The sequence below is a fragment of the Crocodylus siamensis genome, chromosome 1, assembly GCF_052110815.1.
Source record: "Crocodylus siamensis isolate JL-2025a chromosome 1, ASM5211081v1, whole genome shotgun sequence".
Classification (NCBI taxonomy): Eukaryota; Metazoa; Chordata; order Crocodylia; family Crocodylidae; genus Crocodylus; species Crocodylus siamensis.
The window spans coordinates 170,442,620-170,461,693 of NC_143395.1; the positions used below are offsets into that span (position 1 = coordinate 170,442,620).

At 43.7% G+C, this 19,074-nt stretch overlaps 1 long non-coding RNA gene across 1 annotated transcript in view; it reads right to left on the bottom strand.

The window, feature by feature from the left end:
* Nucleotides 1–851: 851 nt before the first annotated feature.
* LOC149873652 (uncharacterized) overlaps nt 852–19,074 on the bottom strand; it is a 78,519-nt gene continuing 60,296 nt past the window's right edge. The window contains exon 5 of the long non-coding RNA XR_016439875.1: nt 852–1,379. This is a non-coding gene — a long non-coding RNA (uncharacterized LOC149873652). The remainder of the gene's footprint in view (nt 1,380–19,074) is intronic.

The following is a 19,074-nucleotide window of genomic DNA, read 5'->3' on the forward strand; positions in this document are numbered from 1 at the left end:
CTGCTATGAACGCTTTCAATATTTGTTATGTTACGATTCTTTCAGTAGCTAACTATTACATTCTCTTGCTTTCTAAAATAACTGTAAAATGTATACCTTTCATAAATGCGAAGTCAGTGGGTTTGACAGCATTTCTGTATCTCAAAGTTCTTTTTCAGGCAATCCTTGTTTGTAAGGCAACATGCGCTGAAATCTTAGCCAAAGTGCATTCAGATTATGGAGTATTGTACTGCTAGCTTTGCTAAATTGATTCTTCTATGTGCCTCCCCTATGATGTGGAAGCTCTGCTTCTAAGGATAAGAAGGTAATTTATCTCTGAGCATTTAGTCATTGGTCCATTGGCTGAGTAATTTAATAAGGTAGTGTTCTTTATAACGTGAGTTGCCCACTACAAACTGGACAAAAGCAACCCGATTCTTTTGCCCGCACAGCCATCAGAGAAAACCTGCTTCAGATCAAATTTGAGCTGATGCTATAGGGCTGATATGTTACCTACACTTGTAGCTCACAGGGCTAGAAAACAAAATATTTGTTCCCTGGAAATGCAGTCTCCAGTGAAACTAAGGAGTTATTTGTAACCCTGACGTGACCCAAACTATTGGATTAAAATGTGTGGTGTTTTAGGCGCAGAAAAGTTATACAATCCTCTATGTGCCAATAAAACTTTTAATCCACACCATAATAACATGTATTCCATACATGCATGTGTGTAATATATAAAACGCACACACACTTTGATATAGAACTACTTCTTAATAAATGTATGAGATTTACATTGAGAGCGACTTCATAAACCACATACTGCCTCTGTTCATACTCAATGCTAGTATGTGATAAGAGCAAGCAACTATTGCCCTTAGCCATCCAGCACTTTATCTTCTTGATTTTTCCAATGTTTAGGGATTAATTAAGTGAAAATAGTAGAACACTTAATTCCCAGGCTACGTGTGTCACCACATGCTCACAGTGCAACTTGGGAGAAAAACATTACGGATGCAAATTGTCACAACAATTTTTATTTAATGCATCACAAAGGTTTCTCTTTTCTATCTGTTTTTATAAGTAAATAACTTCCTTAGAAGTCTCTGTGTGGCCTAATAACTGGAAGAACCAGTGAGGATTGGGTGAGGTTTGCTAGTTATCAAGTAAACAAAGCAGCATAGATATAGATTTAATAACATTGTGTTTTTATCCATTCTCACCTTTTTATGGTGTTTGCTTATCCTTCTCTGACTCTTGTTTTGTGTATCTTCCTTGCTGCTTCTGATGATTAGAATGACCTCTATTTTGCTCTCTGCCAAGCATCATCTCTCCTCTTTAGAAATACATTATTGGGACGTCTGTGTAGTTTGTTCATGGTATTCCCCATTTCTCAGCCCCTGCAACACACACATTTTTTTTTAAATTTAGAGTATGTTCTTTCACGTTTCAGAATATTTTCCATTAGCCAAGGAGCAGTAGCTTCAGGAGCCTTGTTAAGTCATTTTCCTGTTGGAAGGCAAATCTGGGAAACCAAGTCCAAGTGTAATTTGCCTTGCAACTCAGATAGTCACAAACATCAACGGAACAAATCTCTCTCAAGGAAGCCCAGCCAAATCATCAATTGCTTGTTTCCAAGGAGTAACTAAACTCTCTTTTTTTTTGTTTGTTTGCAGAAGTTTCTCCTCAAAGATCTTGCCTCAAAAAACACATTAGTGATATGCTTCTCCACTGAACACAGCCAATGTGCTAAAAAGAAAAATGTCATTGGGTGACTCTAGTTAAGCAGGAGATTTTCAAAGGTGCTTAATTCTGTTCCTTTGAAGTCAATTGGCATTTGATTTCATGGAAGCCTGAGCACTTCTGAAAATCCCACTCCATTTGTTTGTATCTTCATTTGTTATAATCCTCCATTCTGTCCTTTTGCAGTTGTACCTGTTTCCTGTGTCTCAGCTAAGTAAGAGCCCAATCTTGTGAACATTTAATGCACATGACTCAGAACTGCACTCAGTTCTTCTTTCTAAAATCGTTCAAACATCTGTAGGACTGCAATAGTACAGTAATAGCAGCAGAGGTTCTAAAATAATTAATTGTGTGGGATGAAAAACTGAATCAAAGTCCATTACAAGGAATAGCAGTATATAAACCAACACCTTCAATTATTAATTTTATACAAATTTGACAACAGAAAGGGGAATTCTCCCCTCAAGCTCTCCTCTTCTCCTAACCAACAATTACTTACAGTATGATGACATTAAAAGTAAAATCAGCCAGTGTTCTATGACTACACATAAAGAAAAGGACATTTCCCTTTATCAACATGCGCCCTTACTGTGCGGGAGCGGAGGAGCTGACGAGCCCCGAGAAGCATGAGGCGGGAACACCCACAGTAACAGGCCGCCCGCTGCCCCGGAGGGCGGGACACTCACTTACCTGTTACAGGTGGGGGAATGACACGGGCGGTATAAAGGAAACGCCGGAACCAAGGAGCCGGGGCACGGAACCGGAAGAGCCGGGACGGGAGCCGGACGCCGGGGAGAGCCCAGAGCGGCGGATGCACGCCGGCACTCGCCGCGCTTGTACGTTTTGGGGCAGGGGTAAGGCCCCGAGAGACTGTGCGATTCGGGGCTGTGACCCCAGACGCTAAAGCCAGACTGGTAGGGCCGGGAGTGGCTGGCCCCGGCAGGGGAGAGGGGGCACAGTCGGACTGGCTAGCACAGCCTTAGCAGTGAGGAACTGGGTAGTCCTGGAAGGGATGGGGCCCCAGGTGGGGCAGAAGGCCCCCTTCTAAGAGAAGGAAAAGGGGAGCACACAGCAGGAAAGGCGGACTCTGATAAGAGCAAACACAAGAGCCCAAAGTCCACAGCTCCAGATGGGAGCGGTATTTGGGGTTCTACTTTTGCTATTTTTAGTTAAGCTTTGCGTTCCCCAAAAGGGGAGAGTTGGAGGATTGAAGTGGCTCACAAGTGGCGGACCCACATGGAGGCCCGGGCGAGGGTGTAGGGGTGGAGGAGCCCTCAACAGCGAATGGACCCTGTGCAGCTTGAAGTCTCATTTTTGGATGCGTGCACGCGTCAAAGTTGTGGACAATACACTGAACTGGAGAATCATCAAAGTCGTGGCAGGCGAGTTGGACGTGTGCAGCCCCTGAGTGAGTACTCTACATTGCCAGGGAACCTAGCATTTTGGGACTTTTGCAGCCCAGGAGACGGACGGACGCTATCCATTATTACATAAAAAAATGCTGAATGCTTAGAATTCCCATTGTTGAATTTCCATTCCCATCAAATAAATAGCCTTGAGTCCAATTCATCACCTCTGAGTACATTTAAACTGCTATACCATCACACCATTTAATGGTGCCTTTTGTATGCACAATAAGATATTTATAGTGAGAGACTTAAACTTTCATGTTTCTTAATTAAAGAGATTTTCTAAACTACTTGTAACCTGCATTTGGCCTTATAATACCTTCTGGAATAACAATGATCTGCCAGTTAATATGTAAGGGCTCACAACTGATTGTTGCTCCTCTTCTTCTGCATATTAAGTAGCATTCATTAATTAATATTCTGCTTGCTTGCCTCTTGCACACAGGACATCATCTTTGCACTGGGTTCCCAATAGACAAAAGAATAATTGTAGTTTAAATGAAAAGCTTTAGAGATCCCTTTGAGTGGGGTGTTAAGATTACAATCATGAAAAAGTGTATATGGGTTAGAAATAATTCAGGACTTTCATTACAATACATTTTGTTTTAATATGATATGTCAACCCACCTGCGATATTAAATGTTTGTTACCTGTATGGGTGTATCTTTGTGTTGTTGTCCAAAGCCTATTTTGAATTAACAGTACCATATTTTGTTATAATTTGTGTCAAAATAGGACCCTAATAATCTGATGTAAGCATTCAGACACCAGCGTGTACCAAAATATCTGAAGAGGTGTGTTACAACTGACTTGGTTACTTTGGTTTTGGACTTTTGTAGACACTCTCTAAGTTCCCACTGCAGCAAAATGCTTAACTGTGTGCACAAATCTACTCTGTTTCAGCAAAGTGCTTAAGTATAGTTTATTTCAGTGAGACTTAAGCATATGCTTAAAGTTAAAGTAAGTCACGTGGTTAAATGCTTTGCTGAGTCAGGACCTAAACCTATTTTTGAATAAGCCAAAAAATAAAGCACTTTCTACTACAAAAAAAAGAGGTCTTTGCCCTCTAGAAAGTAGAAGTGTGGACTCTGTCCAGAATCATCTAGAGAAGAGGCCATTTTGCCAGCATGTCAAAGAGTTAGCTCACTACTCAGGTAGGAGTGTGGGGAGGGTGGGGATGAAGATTTGTCACACCTGCCCCCACATTCCCCTGCCTTTTCTTTCTCTTTTCTGTTTGTTTGTTTGCTTTTTTTTTTTTTAAACAATAAGTCTCCCTGTGGGACATGTCACTTGAAGCTTGTGTTTGTCATGCTTATGGTGCAGGGAAAAGCACACACTAAATTCAATCTTTAAATTAAGCTGTAACCAAGCTTGTATATTCATTAGAGGAGAAAAATTCTCTTCTGAGAAGTTCAAATTGTTTATTGATTTTCATTTCTGTGTTCAAGTGAAGCTTGAGTAAGTCTGTCTCACTGCAGTCCCTCTGGGGCAGCACAGCCAACAAGTGCATCACATTGCAACCCAAGTGAGCAGTTACCAACAAAAATCTGAGAATTCCTTTAAAACTATATTAATAAATAGAGGGTGAGATTTCCAGTCCAATACAGTTGATTCTTTTGCAAGGAGAGTAACAATTTTGAATTGCAGGCTGTAAATGACAATCTTCATGAAAAGCCTGAAAGTGAAATCAGGTCAGGGGAAAGAGCAATTAGTGACAATGCTGTTCAGGTGGGTGAGGATAAACAGAGGGGAGGGAAAGAAAGAAAGAGGATGGATACTGGCACATATTTCTTAAATTTTGTGATGTTTTCATAATGGTCTGATGCTTTAGGCTGTTATCACTGCATGATTTTGTCAATGGAGTTGCTGACACTGATATTGTTCTACTCCATCTCTTTTTAAGAACATGTTGCAATGGACAAGCATTAGGTTATGAATATATACAGTCTGTGAGACATGAAGTCAAACCTCCAGTCAGCTCTTGAAGTGGATTGATGCTTGGCTTACTTTTCCTTGTGATATTTAAATTGTTAATAAAAGACAGTACTTATTAAAAAGTGTACTGAGCCATTTGTCTTCTGTTTCTCAAGGTTAATTTCTATTTAGATGTCTAATTAAATGAACTTCAATTTATTAAGCACATCATCACATTTGTGCAGGGATGGAGTTTTCCATCTCTTCCAAGTCCAAATTTCCATGTATGCTGTAAGAGCTTTATAAAAATAAACCACATTTTCGTCTTATCAATGGCTTGGAGCTGTTTGTGTCAGGAATGAAAGATAAGACAGTGAAAGATAATTCTAGTTTCTCTTTAGGAAGATAAGAAAGCAGGAAGCATTTTATACTGAACAAAGAAGGTACCAAATAAATTTAAGTACACCCAGGTTCAGCATACTCAGTTTAAACATTTATAGGACAAATATGGAATGCATGTTCTTGCGAAATAATTAACTGAAAAACAAAAGTTGAATTGTGTTTCTTACGAGAAAATAAGAGATCATCTGTGCATCTGCCATGATGTATCAAATTACTTGTGAATGTACTGGATTTTCAACTACGTGCAGCTAGATACCTGTGCTACAAGAGTAACTTGGGGCCTCTTTATGGTTATGTACATGGGTTTCAAGTCACTACAGCTAAAAGAAAGAAAGAAAGGATACTGGCACATATTGGGATATTTAAATTGTTAATAAAAGACAGTACTTAGTAAAAAGTGTTTAATTGAAAAAGTTCCTTAATTGAAAAAAGGAAGAGAAAAGGAAATAGTGACAAAAGAATCATTAACTTTATTTCTAAAAGGTGTTAAGTTTTACTTTGTTAAACACAATAACTTTGTCAATATTTTACCTGCAATTTCACTGGCTACAGTATTTCTCTGCCCGTGTGCCTCTGTGCAGCGTGTCTCACTGATGTCCCTTCTTATATGTTTCAGCGCTCATCGAACAGAACGTATTTCACTGTCTGTTTTCTGATGCACTGACTTTCCTTTCATCTGCTTTTTTCCCTTCCATCTGTTTTAGGGTTTTGCAAGTTTTCTACCTTTTGAAAGCTGTAATCTCCAGTTGCTGCTAAAATATTCAGTGTTAAACAACATTTTTTTTCTTGTGTCAATTTTCTCTAGGACCCATTTATGTGATTTTTGAAAGGCTTAGTTGATTGTCTTCATACAAAACTCAAACACACAAGGTAAATATGATAAAAGGTTTCAAAGTGTGGGTTGGGCACTTCAATTTTTATGAATGGTATATACGGATATTCCATGCTTTTCCTTTTCAGTGAAGCTTTCAGCATGTGTGCAGCCACTTGATGTTTTGAAATACATATTTGTATGGTTGTCTATAGCTATTATGATTCAAAGTTGGGCTTTTTCTGAAAGTCCTACTTGATAATATATTTATAGCAGAAAAGTAAGTAGGATTGTAAAATGTTCCTCTGAAGATTTTTTTAAAGGAAGTCTTAGAAAGCCAAAATAATTTAGAAGCACATACTTTACTGACTTTTAATCACTTTTCAGATCTTTACCTTATTGCTTAAGTAATGTTATTTTTGTGCTGTTGGAAAAAAACAACTAAACTCGAGTCCAGTTTTATGCATATTGAATATCTTGATAAATGTACTTATGGCCAAGTGTTGGCAGCATTGGTTGCATATCCCATGCCTACTCTGTTAGAGCAGACTACCATATGTGCATGGTCCTCAATTTAATTTACGTGGTTACATATTTAACATGAAAATTATCGAAGGCCCTGAACCTTGAACTGTGTAGAGTACTATAGCTAAAAGGGGTGGGAACAGGGGCGGGGATGACTCAGACATCAGTCCCGGGCACTGAAATACGGGCATGCACAAAAATAGCAGCTGCTATGCTACTGACCTGGCTGCTACCACTAGCAACACAGTCTCTCCTGCTGTCCTGTGGCCACCCCTGGCCAGGGCACAGAAATGTCTGGTTACACATGAGAGTTACAGTGGAAGATCTTTATGCCTTCATGAAGCCTTCCTGGGGCTCTGTACATGCATAAGGATCTACAATGTAGCAGAATCAGGATAGGACCTTAATTTGATTTTTTCTGTATTTTTTCTTGTCAAGAACAAAACAAGAACAAAATTAAAATAATAATTACAAAATCGCTCCCTGGGATCATTTTACCAATTATTAGACCTCATGAATTTTTAAAAAAAACCTAAATGCCATTTATATTTATGGCCTAATTAAATGTACACGCTATCCATTACATGTACAATATTGCCACTTTCTAAATGCCATGCTTGGAAGCCACGGGTTTAGCATGACATTCTAAGGTGTTTTATATAAATGGCAATATAGAGCAAACTGGAAGAACAGACATGATAGCAAGAAGCAGTAGCTACTCAGGGACCTAGTGAGTGTGCCTACACATGTGTTTTAACAAGCATTAGCCTATTTTTATGTGCATTAAAGTATCACAAAACACCTGTGCACTTTTGCTAATGGGCATTAAAATAAACTAATGTGCCTTTTCCTAGTACCCCACAATGGAGGTACTAAATTTAATGCACATTAGCAAAGGCGCATTAATGAAAGTGTAAACCCACCCAGTGTGTAACAGAAACTCCCCATATTAACTCACTGGATCTCAGCAAAAGGCCAATGATGACAACACTCTCCATAAGTCTGACACTTTCCAAGGCTGATTTTGGTTTTAGACTGGTAGGACCCAATGGAACTCAGTAGATTTATTCCTGATTCATGCTTGTGCCAAGCCTCCTGATCCATTTCCAGGCAATACCTAAATGTATGAATAATCCACCCATGTAGTCCAGTCTTATAGATAAGGTGACAAGGGAAGTTTTCCAGCACCCACTAAGAGGGGCTGAGCAACTAATTACACAAGAAACAATTTTTCTCGTAGATTTTAAGAACATTTATCTTTTGTTCATCCAGACCAGACACACCATGGAAAATACTCCTATGGTATCTCAGCACTTCTAAAATCCTGAGAAAAACGTATATCATATTTGAACAATTAAAAGTTTTGTTTCAGTGGGCACATCTACACGAGACATATTATTGTGCATTAGCCTAATTTACTGCACAGTACGAGCAAGGGTCTATATCTGCACACCCTTACTATGCAGTAAAAATGACTAATTGCAACTAAATGTAATACGTGCAAATGGAGGTATTAAATTTAGTTGTGATTAGTTAATGCAGTAATGCACATGTAGATGCAACCTGGCACTAACTTGCCATGTCTGCCCAGCCACTAGGGTGCTGACCTGAGCCCAGCCCCAGGGCCCCTGGCTGGGAGCCTCTCCTGCTCCAGTGCTGGGTTGCTTTCTGACAAAAATCCCTTACTGCACATTAGCTTAATGCATAGTAAATCTAGTCACAACTAAATGCACGTGTAGACATGCCTAGATTCTTTTACTTTTGTGATAAGGCTCAAAGAAACCTTATTTGAACAGCAGTAAAGCATTCTTCCCTACTTATACAGAGAATGATGGAGCCAAATATACTTCACAATAAAAGAAGCTGGATACAGACCATGTAGGAGAAGAAATACAAAATATTCAGTCTTCAAGTAACTTCAAACAAGAGGCAAAAGTAGTTGTTAAATGGTAGCAAAGAGAGATGTCCTCCCACTGTACATTCAAATCTCCCACAGAAAGACTCAATCTTTTGGTTTTATTTATTACTAGTGGAAGGACCTGTTCTTTGCCCGGGTTATGATTTTTGTAATTGCAGTGTTCTTTTATTTTCAAACAACTCCGTACAACATATTTAGGTTAAAAGTATTGTTTATTTTTAAAGAACATAGTAAAACACATTTACATTTAATATTTAACATGGAGTGACATTTCAAATGACATCCAAATGAATAATCTTTATTGTAGAACTTATTTGTAAACAATATTCACAATGTTTCCTGTTGGCAACCCTCTTTGACTACCAGCTCTGGAGCAAACCACATATAATTTCCCATGTGAAAAGCATTGTTCCCTTAAATCAGCGGTTCCCAACCCAGAGGTCGCAACAGAAATGAGGGTCGCGGGAGCAATACCGGGGGACCAATACGGGTGGCACCTCATAGAAAAGACAAGCTAGACTGAATGCTGGGAGCTCCTCCGCCCCCAGCCCCGGGTCACTGTAAGTGCCACACTCCTCTCCCAACAGTGGAGCATGGAAAAAAAGGTTGGGAACCACTGTCTTAAACAGTCACAGGAAGCCCCCAAAAGGATCAGGTGAAAAATAACCTGCCTATAATTTTCCTTGGGTGGTATTCAGTGATTTTGGAAGGTTTAGAGTAAATAGGACCAGCCATTCTCAAGGTATAAGCAAACGTATGTACGTATGTACATACATACAGACATACACTTTATTTTGTATATATAGATTATTAGGGGTGTGCAAAATGGGCCATATTTGATTTGGATTCAGATTTGGCCTGAATCAGGAGAAAGTGATTCAATTAGTTAGTTCAGATCACTGTCCCAATTCGATTCAGCCAAATCCAAATCTGAAGATTCAATGCTGATTCAGAGAATCAGTGATTCAGCCATAGACACCAATTTAAATATTTTTTCTCTGTACCTTGAGGACCAGGCACGGTTCGTGAATGCTGAGATGATGGGACAGATGGAGTGTCCTACAGGAGTGCAGGGGGGAGGGGCTAGATGCTCAGCAGCAGACCCAGAGGTGGACCAGAAGTACTTCCAGTCCACTTTTGGGTCCACCAATGAACATGCAGGGGACTCCCCCCCACACCACCCCAGCTCAGTGATCAGCCACAGGGGGACACCTGGTGCCCCCCACTCCGACCTAGGAAGCACCTGTTGCCAAGCCAGGAGATAGAGGGGTCTGTGACTGAGTGTGCTGGGGACCCCCCCCCACATACACTCCCATGGGATGTCCTATCTACCCCACCATCTCAGGTTCATGAGCCACCTGATACCTTGAGGTATGTAGAAAAAACATTTAAAGCTGAGTCTATGTCCAAATAATTGAATCTCTCTGCATCAATTTGGAGCATTCTGATCAATTCAGAGAGATTAAAGGGTCTCCTGATTTGATTCAAATTCGGAGATTTGGCTGCCAAATCAGGCTGAATCTCCACCAAATTGAATCAGTGACTGAAGCTTCGCACAACCCTATAGGTTATCATCTAATGTAACATCTTAGAAACTAAGGTGATGTTTAACCAGAAATTACACTATGGAGTGGGAAATTCTTCCCAATGAAAATTTAATAATTTTTCACTTGTTTCCATGAGAAGATTCAGGATCAATGAATTAGTATTTTCTAACAAAAATCATTTTTCAAAAAATTTCACATTTACTGACCAGTGCTACTTAGCAATGGCTCACCCAGAAACTGATCAGAATAATAGGAAAAGCAGAAAGTGAAAAGGAGTAGCAATGGTTGGACAATTATGATTAAAGAGGGAAATTATTAATTTTTTGAGTCAGCATGATGAAATGTAATGAGCATCATTGGACTCATTTGCCTGCATTTATCTAGTGTAAATCTCTGTGGAGTCATTCAAGTCAGAGTGTGGCCCACAATGATACTGATTTTACCTGCCTCATTTGATCTCTTTGGTGTCTTATAAATACTAACATCCAAGTTTTAAAAAATGTTAGACTAACAGTTCCTCATAAGTCTACAACTGATGCATGGTTTTCAAATAGTTGTCAAATCTCTATGTTCAATCTCTATGGTGCATTAAACTGATGCACACCTTTCACATATGGCTAGGGAAAGAAATTACACATAAAACAGTATAAGTGATGAGAGATTGGCTCAAATCTATAACACAACAGAAGTGCAGTACACATAAACCACTTCCAAAGTGGCCAAAATCAGCTTAAGATAAATCTGTATGAATGTGGTATCAGACTTAACTGATTTAAGTTAAATTGGCTTATTAAACTTCTGACCCAGATTGCCTCCTAATTCAAATTAACTCATAATCACGCAGCATCCCAAGATGCTTTTCACCTGCCCCGCAAACCCCATCTTGCAGGCTGGGTGGGCTAGCCTTGGCCCAAGCTGTCTGCTCCAGCCAAGCAGGGAGGCATGCTTTCTCACCCCGCAGCTTCTGGTCTGGACCACTGTAGGCATGTGGCAGAATTTCCAGAATCAAACCTGAATGTCTGTTCACTTACTTATTGTTGCAATCTACACAGTTTAGACCAGAGATTCTCAAACTGTGGTCCACTGACCACCACTGGTCCATGAGCTCCATTCAGGTGGTCCTCAAAAAGGCTGTGGAACAATTGAGAATATCTGTACTTGGGCCTGCACTTGATTTATTTTTTCTAATGATAGATGGAGATTAAGTGGTCTGCTGAGATGCTCAGCAATTTTCAAGTGGGCCGTAAAAAAAAAGTTTGAGAACTGCTGATTTAGACTGTCCCAGGAAAAGAGAGGGAAGAAGTAATGAGAGGTACTCACTGGCAACAGGAGACGCAGCACAGCAGGCGGGGAAAGAAGAGCCCGCACGGCTCGTCAGCTGCCTCTTTATTCAATTATGGCCGGCTGGTGACATCAGCCCTGAATGCTGGCCAACAGGGATAAAAATGGCGGCTGATACCGCAGAGGAGGGAGTTGGAGAGAGCAGCAAGGAAAGGGGCTGCAGCCGCCTTTGGGAGGGAAGAGGACCTTCCCCATGGGACCTGCAGAGCCCAACAAGCCAGGGGCAGATCCAGACAGTGTGGGGCAGAGCACCCCATTGGGAGCACGGACGGAAAGGCGGGTGAGCGGCAGGCACTCTGGGCCCGGAGACAGAGCCAGAGATGCAGCCAACAGTCAAGCAGATTCCAGGTGGGAGTATTGGGGCAATGAGGGCGAGAAGGGAGTCACACCAGAAGGAAAGACCCTGAGGAGAGCCCCAAGGGGGTTACAATCCAGGCGGGTATTGCCGCCAGTCCCGGCCAGGTCGATGAGAGAATGGGAGTGAATCCTGGAGGCAACAGACAATAAGAGGAGTGTCCCCAAGCTAGATTAAGGGGAAGAATAGTAAGGGGCAGGTCATGACCATGTCAGGAGGTGACCCACCACTTTAGTGTTTTGTTGATGAGTTTCTGTTTTGTTGCCCTGTGCAAAGGGGAGGAGTAGAGGGTATTGTGAGTATCCCCAAGGAGCAGGGCCAAGGGAGAGCCTCGGAGGGTTTTTTTTGTGTTTCCCCAAAAGAAGGGGTGGAGTCAGGGAAGGCAGAGGGAGCAGGCCTGCATGGGCGAACCTGACTTCAGGCGACAAGCACACAGCCATCAAGCCATGGGACATAATTCCACAAGAGGGGATGAGGCTGATGGAGGGACATCTTACACCAGGGGGTGTGTGGCTGGGGTGTAGGGGTGGCAGAGCCCCGTGAATGACCGCCAGGCGAACCACGGGCCACCGAGCAAACCCAATGACCAATCCCATCCACTGAAGAACAACAAGTCGTGGCAGATGAGAATGGGGGAGGCGATTCAAGGAGGAGACACCTGCTAGGTCAACGACACAAACCCATAGGATGCCCTACACTTACCACCAGGACGAAGGTCATGTTAGAATGGATATTCTAAGCCCGGCAGCCACATAGACTAAGCTGTGAAGCTTGAATCAATTCAGTCTTGGGCTTTTTGACTGTCTGTACTTAGCCTTAGTCTGAGATCTCCAAAACATGTTGGGCCCACCAAAGAAAATGGAAAATGCTTTATAATTTATAAAGGTCCATCCAGACTTAAAGACAACTTTGTTTGAGTCTAATTAATTCTCTCCAGCAAAAAAGAAGAAAAAAATCCATCTCTCTTGACTTTCTCTGGTTGCTGCACAGCAGAATGAACTCTTTCAGAGACAAGGTGATCTGTGAGAGAAAGAAAATTCCTTGAAGTTGCATAGCTGTTTGTGAAGCATGTAGCTCATTTAAATGAACATAGCGACATAAGAGATAATAAATCATTCTTCATGGAATATCATTCATCCTGGAGTAATTCCATACCTACAGGTATATGGATGGAGAAAGTACTAGGCTGGATAACTTCCTTTTGCTAAGAAGATACAAACATCAGGGAAGCAGTACAGAAAGCAGTTTACTCGTCCCAGAATTTTGCAGAACAAGACAGTTGGTATCTCTATATCAGTTTTTGGAGATGGTATTGATGCTGTTATTCATTACTGTTATAGAAGTGCGCTCAGTGAAAGTAGAAGGCTTTCTCACCATTCCTTTCTCAGCTTATAGGATAGCAGACGTGTTGCCAGTATGACAGCTTCCAAAGTCCCAGAAAGTACTAGAGCATCTGGTTCATGGGCCAGCAGCCATGAATGCTAATTTGTGCTGGAGAAAGACCCAAATCCAATTATTGCTGCTTAAGGACAGATTTTTGTTTTCCCTTACTACTATGCAGTGACATTCTGGATTCATCAAGGAAAATTTTCACTAAAAATCTAGATATGTAAAATACTTCATCATATATCTCTTGAACCTTCCCATTTGCTGCTACCTAACATGAATAGTGGCACATGTCTAAAATGTGGAATATTCCATTTACTGACAGGTCAGTTTTATTAAATAATTTATGGATTCCATACATTGGACTTATTTTAATATATATATATGTCTAGAAAAGCATTAGAACATGTTATTTTTATTTACTTATTTCAGCAGTCTCACTTTTCATCTCCTCTAAGGAAGACATTTTACAGAATCACAGAGAGTTAGGGTTGGAAGGCACCTCAGGAGATCTTCTAGTCCAACCTCTTGCTTGAGGCAGGACCATCCCCAAATAGATCATCCCAGCCAAAGCTTTGTCTCTGACCTCTTCTGATCACCATGAGTTTTCAAAGATGATGGCCAATAGCTCTGCAATCACAATAGCCAAATCCCTCAGCACTCTCAGATGCATCCCGTCTGGCCAATGGACTTACACATGTCCAGCTTTTCTAAATAGACCCTAACCTGTTCTTTCAACACTGAGGGCTGCTCACCTCCTCCCCAAACTGTGCTGCCTGGTAAAGTAGTCTGGGAGCTGACTTTGCCTGTGAAGACAAAGGTGAAAAAGGCAATGAGTACTTCTGCATCCTCTGCCACAAGATTTCCTCCCTCATTCAGTAAGGGACCCACACTTTTTCTGATCCTCCTCTTGCTACTGACATAATTGTAGAAACTGTTCTTATTACCCTTCACATCTCTTGCAAACTGCAACTCCGATTGCGCTTTGGCTTTCCTGGCTTCATCCCTGCATGCCTGAGCAGTGCTCATATATTCTTCCCTAGTTATTTGTCCAAGTTTCCACTTCTAATATGCTTCCCTTTTGTGATTTAGTGTACTGAAGAGTTCCCTGCTAAGCCAAGTCAGTCTTCTGCCATAATTGCTAGTCTTCCTGTGCATTGGGATGGTTTATTCCTGCACACTCAGTAAGACTTCTTTGAAGTACAGCCAGCTGTATGAGTTAATATTTCTTTTCTTTCAAATAGTCTTGTAACAAAAAGGTTTGTTATTAAAAGGTGGAAAATTAAGAGTAGAATAGAAGGTGCTTAGGAATGGTATTTCTAGAAAATATTCTCTGCCTTTTCATAAATAATGTCTTAAATCTTCCAAGAACATCACTTTAGATTTTCTCTCTCAGCAGATGCCATAGTCACTTTACTTACTTCATGTTAAAATTTTTTGGAAGAAGTGATCTCTTCCCCTCCCCCACACCTTAGTATATTTCATCTCCTCTCCCATAACTAATCTTTGACTGTTTTTGTTTCACAAAAATTATTTTTATACATAGTCTTCTCAGTTCACCTTCATCCCTTCTAACTTCCTCATTCTTATCACTAAACCCAACACTGCCTTTTGACCAATATCAAAACATAATTTTCACCCTTTCTACAGCATTGTACAGGCAGTCCTCAGACTTGTGACACAATCGATTCCTTAAAACCACATCATAAGTCAAAATGTTGTAACTCTGAACCAGTTTTCTTATAAGAACAATGTTACAAATGGGAGATTGGTTCCTTTGCCACACTCAACACAGCTGCATCCAGCTGGTAAGTCTGTTTCATAGATTTCATAGATTTCATAGACATCAGGGCTGGAAGGGACCTCAGGAGATCACCGAGTCCAGCCCCCTGCCCAAAGGGCAGGAAGTCAGCTGGGGTCATAGGATCCCAGCAAGATAAGCATCCAATTTACTCTTGAAGGTGTTCAATGTCGGTGCTTGAACCACCTCCGCTGGCAGACTGTTCCAGACCTTGGGGGCTTGGACAGTAAAGAAATTCTTCCTTATGTCCAGCCTGAAACGGTCTTGCAGGAGTTTGTGACCGTTTGACCTCGTCATCCCTTGGGGCGCTCTGGTGAACAAATGTTCCCCCAGATCCTGGTAGTCACCCCTGATAAACTTATAGGTGGCCATCAGATCACCCCTGAGCCTACGCTTTTCCAGGCTAAAGAGTCCCATGTCTCTCAGCCTATCATCGTAAGATCTGTTTTCCTGACCTCTGATCATGCGCGTGGCTCTCCTCTGGACTCTCTCAAGCTTCTCCACATCCTTTTTGAATTGTGGAGCCCAAAACTGGACGCATTACTCCAGCTGCAGCCTCACCAAGGCCGAGTACAAGGGGAGAATGACGTCCCGGGATTTGCTCAAGAAGCATCTATGGATGCACGCCAGCGTTTTGGTCGCTTTATTAGCCGCAGCATCGCATTGCAGGCTCGTGTTCATCTTGTGGTCAATCATGACCCCCAAGTCTCTTTCTTCTGTTGTGCTATCCAATGTAGCACTGCCGAGCCTATAAGGATGCTGCAGGTTTTTCCTCCCAAGGTGAAGAATCTTGCATTTTTCGGTGTTAAACACCATCAGGTTCTCGTCTGCCCATTTGCTGAGCTTGTCCAGGTCAGCCTGGATCACCCGCCTATCTTCTGGCGTGGATGCTTTGCCCCAAAGTTTGGTGTCATCGGTGAACTTGGCCAGTCCACTCCTGACTCCAATGTCCACATCATTAATGAAGACGTTGAACAGTATGGGTCCAAGGACAGAGCCTTGAGGGACCCCACTGGTCACAGGGCACCACGATGAGTGACTGCCATCAATCACAACCCTCTGGGTCCGACCACAGAGCCAATTTCCTGGCCAGTGGAGCGTGGTGGAGCCAAGGCCACAACTGGCCAGTTTGGCCAAGAGGTGATCATGGGATACCAGATCAAAAGCTTTTTTGAAGTCAAGATATATGACATCAATCTCTTCTCCCTGGTCCAGGTGATAGGTCACCTGGTCATAGAAGGAAATGAGATTGGTCAAACAAGACCTACCCACAACAAACCCATGCTGGCTATCCCTTAGGATGTTAGCCTGGGCCAGTCCATCAAGGATGGCCTCCTTAATAAACTTTTCTAAGATCTTCCCCAGGATAGAAGTCAGGCTAATGGGCCTGTAGTTAACCGGATCCACTCTCCTCCCTTTCTTGAAGATCGGCACCACATTGGCCTTCTTCCAGTCTTCCGGCACTACACCAGAGCGCCAGGAGTTTTCAAAGATCCGTGCCAGGGGCTGGGCTATGACGCTCGCCAGCTCCTTGAGTACCCTGGGGTGCAAATTGTCAGGGCCAGCTGACTTGAAGGTATCCAGCTTCTCAAGTTGTTCCTTCACGAGGTCAGCATTTATGGAGGGTATGGGATCCCCATCACCCAGATCTCCCTGTCCCATAGCAGGCATGGGCATCCCATGGGACTGATGAAAGACTAATGCAAAGTACCTATTTGACAGGTTGGCTTTTTCCTGGGTGTCAGTTGCCAGTTGCCCCATCTGGTTTAGCAGGGGTCCAACGTTGCCCTTGCTTTTCCTCCGGCTCCCCACATATCTGAAAAAGGACTTTTTGTTGTCCTTGATGCTTGAAGCTAGTTGGAGTTCAGTTGCAGCCTTGGCTTTCCTGGTTTTCTCCCTGCAGGACCGGACCAACGCAGAATAATTCTCCTTGGAGGTGAATCCCATCCTTCATCCTTTGTAGGCTTTCCTTTTTAGCCGCAGGAGGTCCGCTAGGTCCCTGGAGAGCCAGGAGGGCTGCTGTGCCTTCTTGCTGCCTTTCCTCCGTGTTGGAATAGATTTAGCTTGTGCATTGAGGATCGCTTCCTTGAGAAGCAACCACTCTTCTTGAACTCCCATCTCCCTGGGGTCATGGTCCCTAAGGGCCTGACCAACAAGCCTCTTGAGCTGGTCAAAGTCAGCTTTTCTGAAGTCAAGGACTTCCGTGTTGCTGACTGACTTGTCAGCTTTATGGCGGATGGTGAAGGTGATCAGCTCGTGGTCGCTGTCACCCAGTTTCCCATTGATCACTAGGTCACTGATTAGGTCATCCCCCGTAGCCAGTACCAGGTCGAGCAGCGCTTTGCCTCTCATCGGCCCATAGACTTCTTGAGTCATGTAGAGGTCATCCACACATGAGAGAAAGCTTTGCGACCGATTTGCTTTGCTGAGTGATCTTCCCACAAGATGTCCAGGTAATTGAAGTCACCCATGACAACCAAGGTCCTGGAGCAAGCGGCCTCAGTCAGTTCCCGGGCGAACTCCTGGTCAAGCTCAGGACTTTGAGTGGGAGGTCTGTAGTAGAATCCCACCATTGTGTCCCCTTTGCCGTATTCCCCATGAATTTTTACCCAGAGGGTCTCTAGCTGTCCATGCTGGTCACCAACATCAGCTTGCAGGGACATGTAGCTTTCCTTCACGTAGAGAGCTACACCCCCGCCCCTTTTGTCAACACGATCCTTCCTGTACAGGGTATACCCCTCTATACCCGTGGTCCAGTCATGGGTGGAGTTCCACCAGGTCTCCGTTATCCCAATGATGTCATAATGCTTTGCACTGAGCAGGAGGACGAGCTCGTCCTGCTTGTTGCCCAGGCTCCTGGCATTAGTGTACAGGCAGGCAAGTGTGCCCTTGGGGGCTCTTGCCTTGCCCACAGATTGTGCCAGGGCTGGGGCAGGGGTGGGCTCCCTTAAGTGCCTTGGTCTGCTGGCTTTGCAAGGGTTGCTCAGTGGGCCAGCAGTGGCAGTAGTCCCATCCCCCAGCGGGCTTAGTTTAAAGCCCGGTGGAGCAGGTCAGCCAGCCTGGCTGAGAAGAGCCTCCTCCCCAGGGGAGAGAGGTGGAGGCCATCTCTTCCCAGCAGCTCGCTGCCTCTCTTGCCAAAGAGCGGGCTGTGGTCATGGAAGCCAAAGCCTTCCCGATAACACCAGCTCCGCAGTCTTTGGTTCACTGCGTGGATCCTCCTCTCCCTCCTCAGCCCATAGCCTGAGACTGGGAGGATCAACAAAAACACCACCTGAGCTCCCAGACCCCTAAGCCCTGCTCCCAAATCCCTGTAGCGCCTCATGACCTGGCTGGGGGTGCTCCGAGCCGTGTCATTGGTGCCCACATGAATAAGGAGCATGGGATAGTGGGATGTGGGCTGGAGGAGCTGTGGGATCCTCTCCACAATGTCTTGGATGTGGGCCCCCAGGAAGCAGCAGACTTCCCGGGCTAAGGGGTCGGGGCGGCAGATTGCCCCCTCAGTGCCCTGCAGGATGGAGTCTCCCACAACAAACACCTTTCGTTTTGTCTTGGGGAGAGCGGGGGCAGTAGCTGTGGTTGAGCCTGGGTTGCCTGCGGGAGCTGGCAACTGAGCAGGCTCTGCTGGGGCTGCAAGAGGTGTGAACCTGTTGCTAAGCTCCAGCGAGGGAGAAGCCTTGGTGCGGCGCGCCTTAGGGCCCTTGACCACCTTGGTCCATGCCCCTGACTGGGCAGAGCGGAAGGGCCCAGAGTCCTCCTTAGTCCTGGAGGGAGATGGTGCTCTACCCTGTGGCTCCCGGGCGAGAAGGGCCTGGAAGTAGGAGTCTATCTCCTGCTCACAGTCCCTGATGGCACACAGTCTCTGGACTGTGGCCTGGAGCTCCTCCAGCTGGCACGCCAGAGACCCCGCAAGGGGAGGTGGCCATGCTCCCGGGCCCCAGAGCCT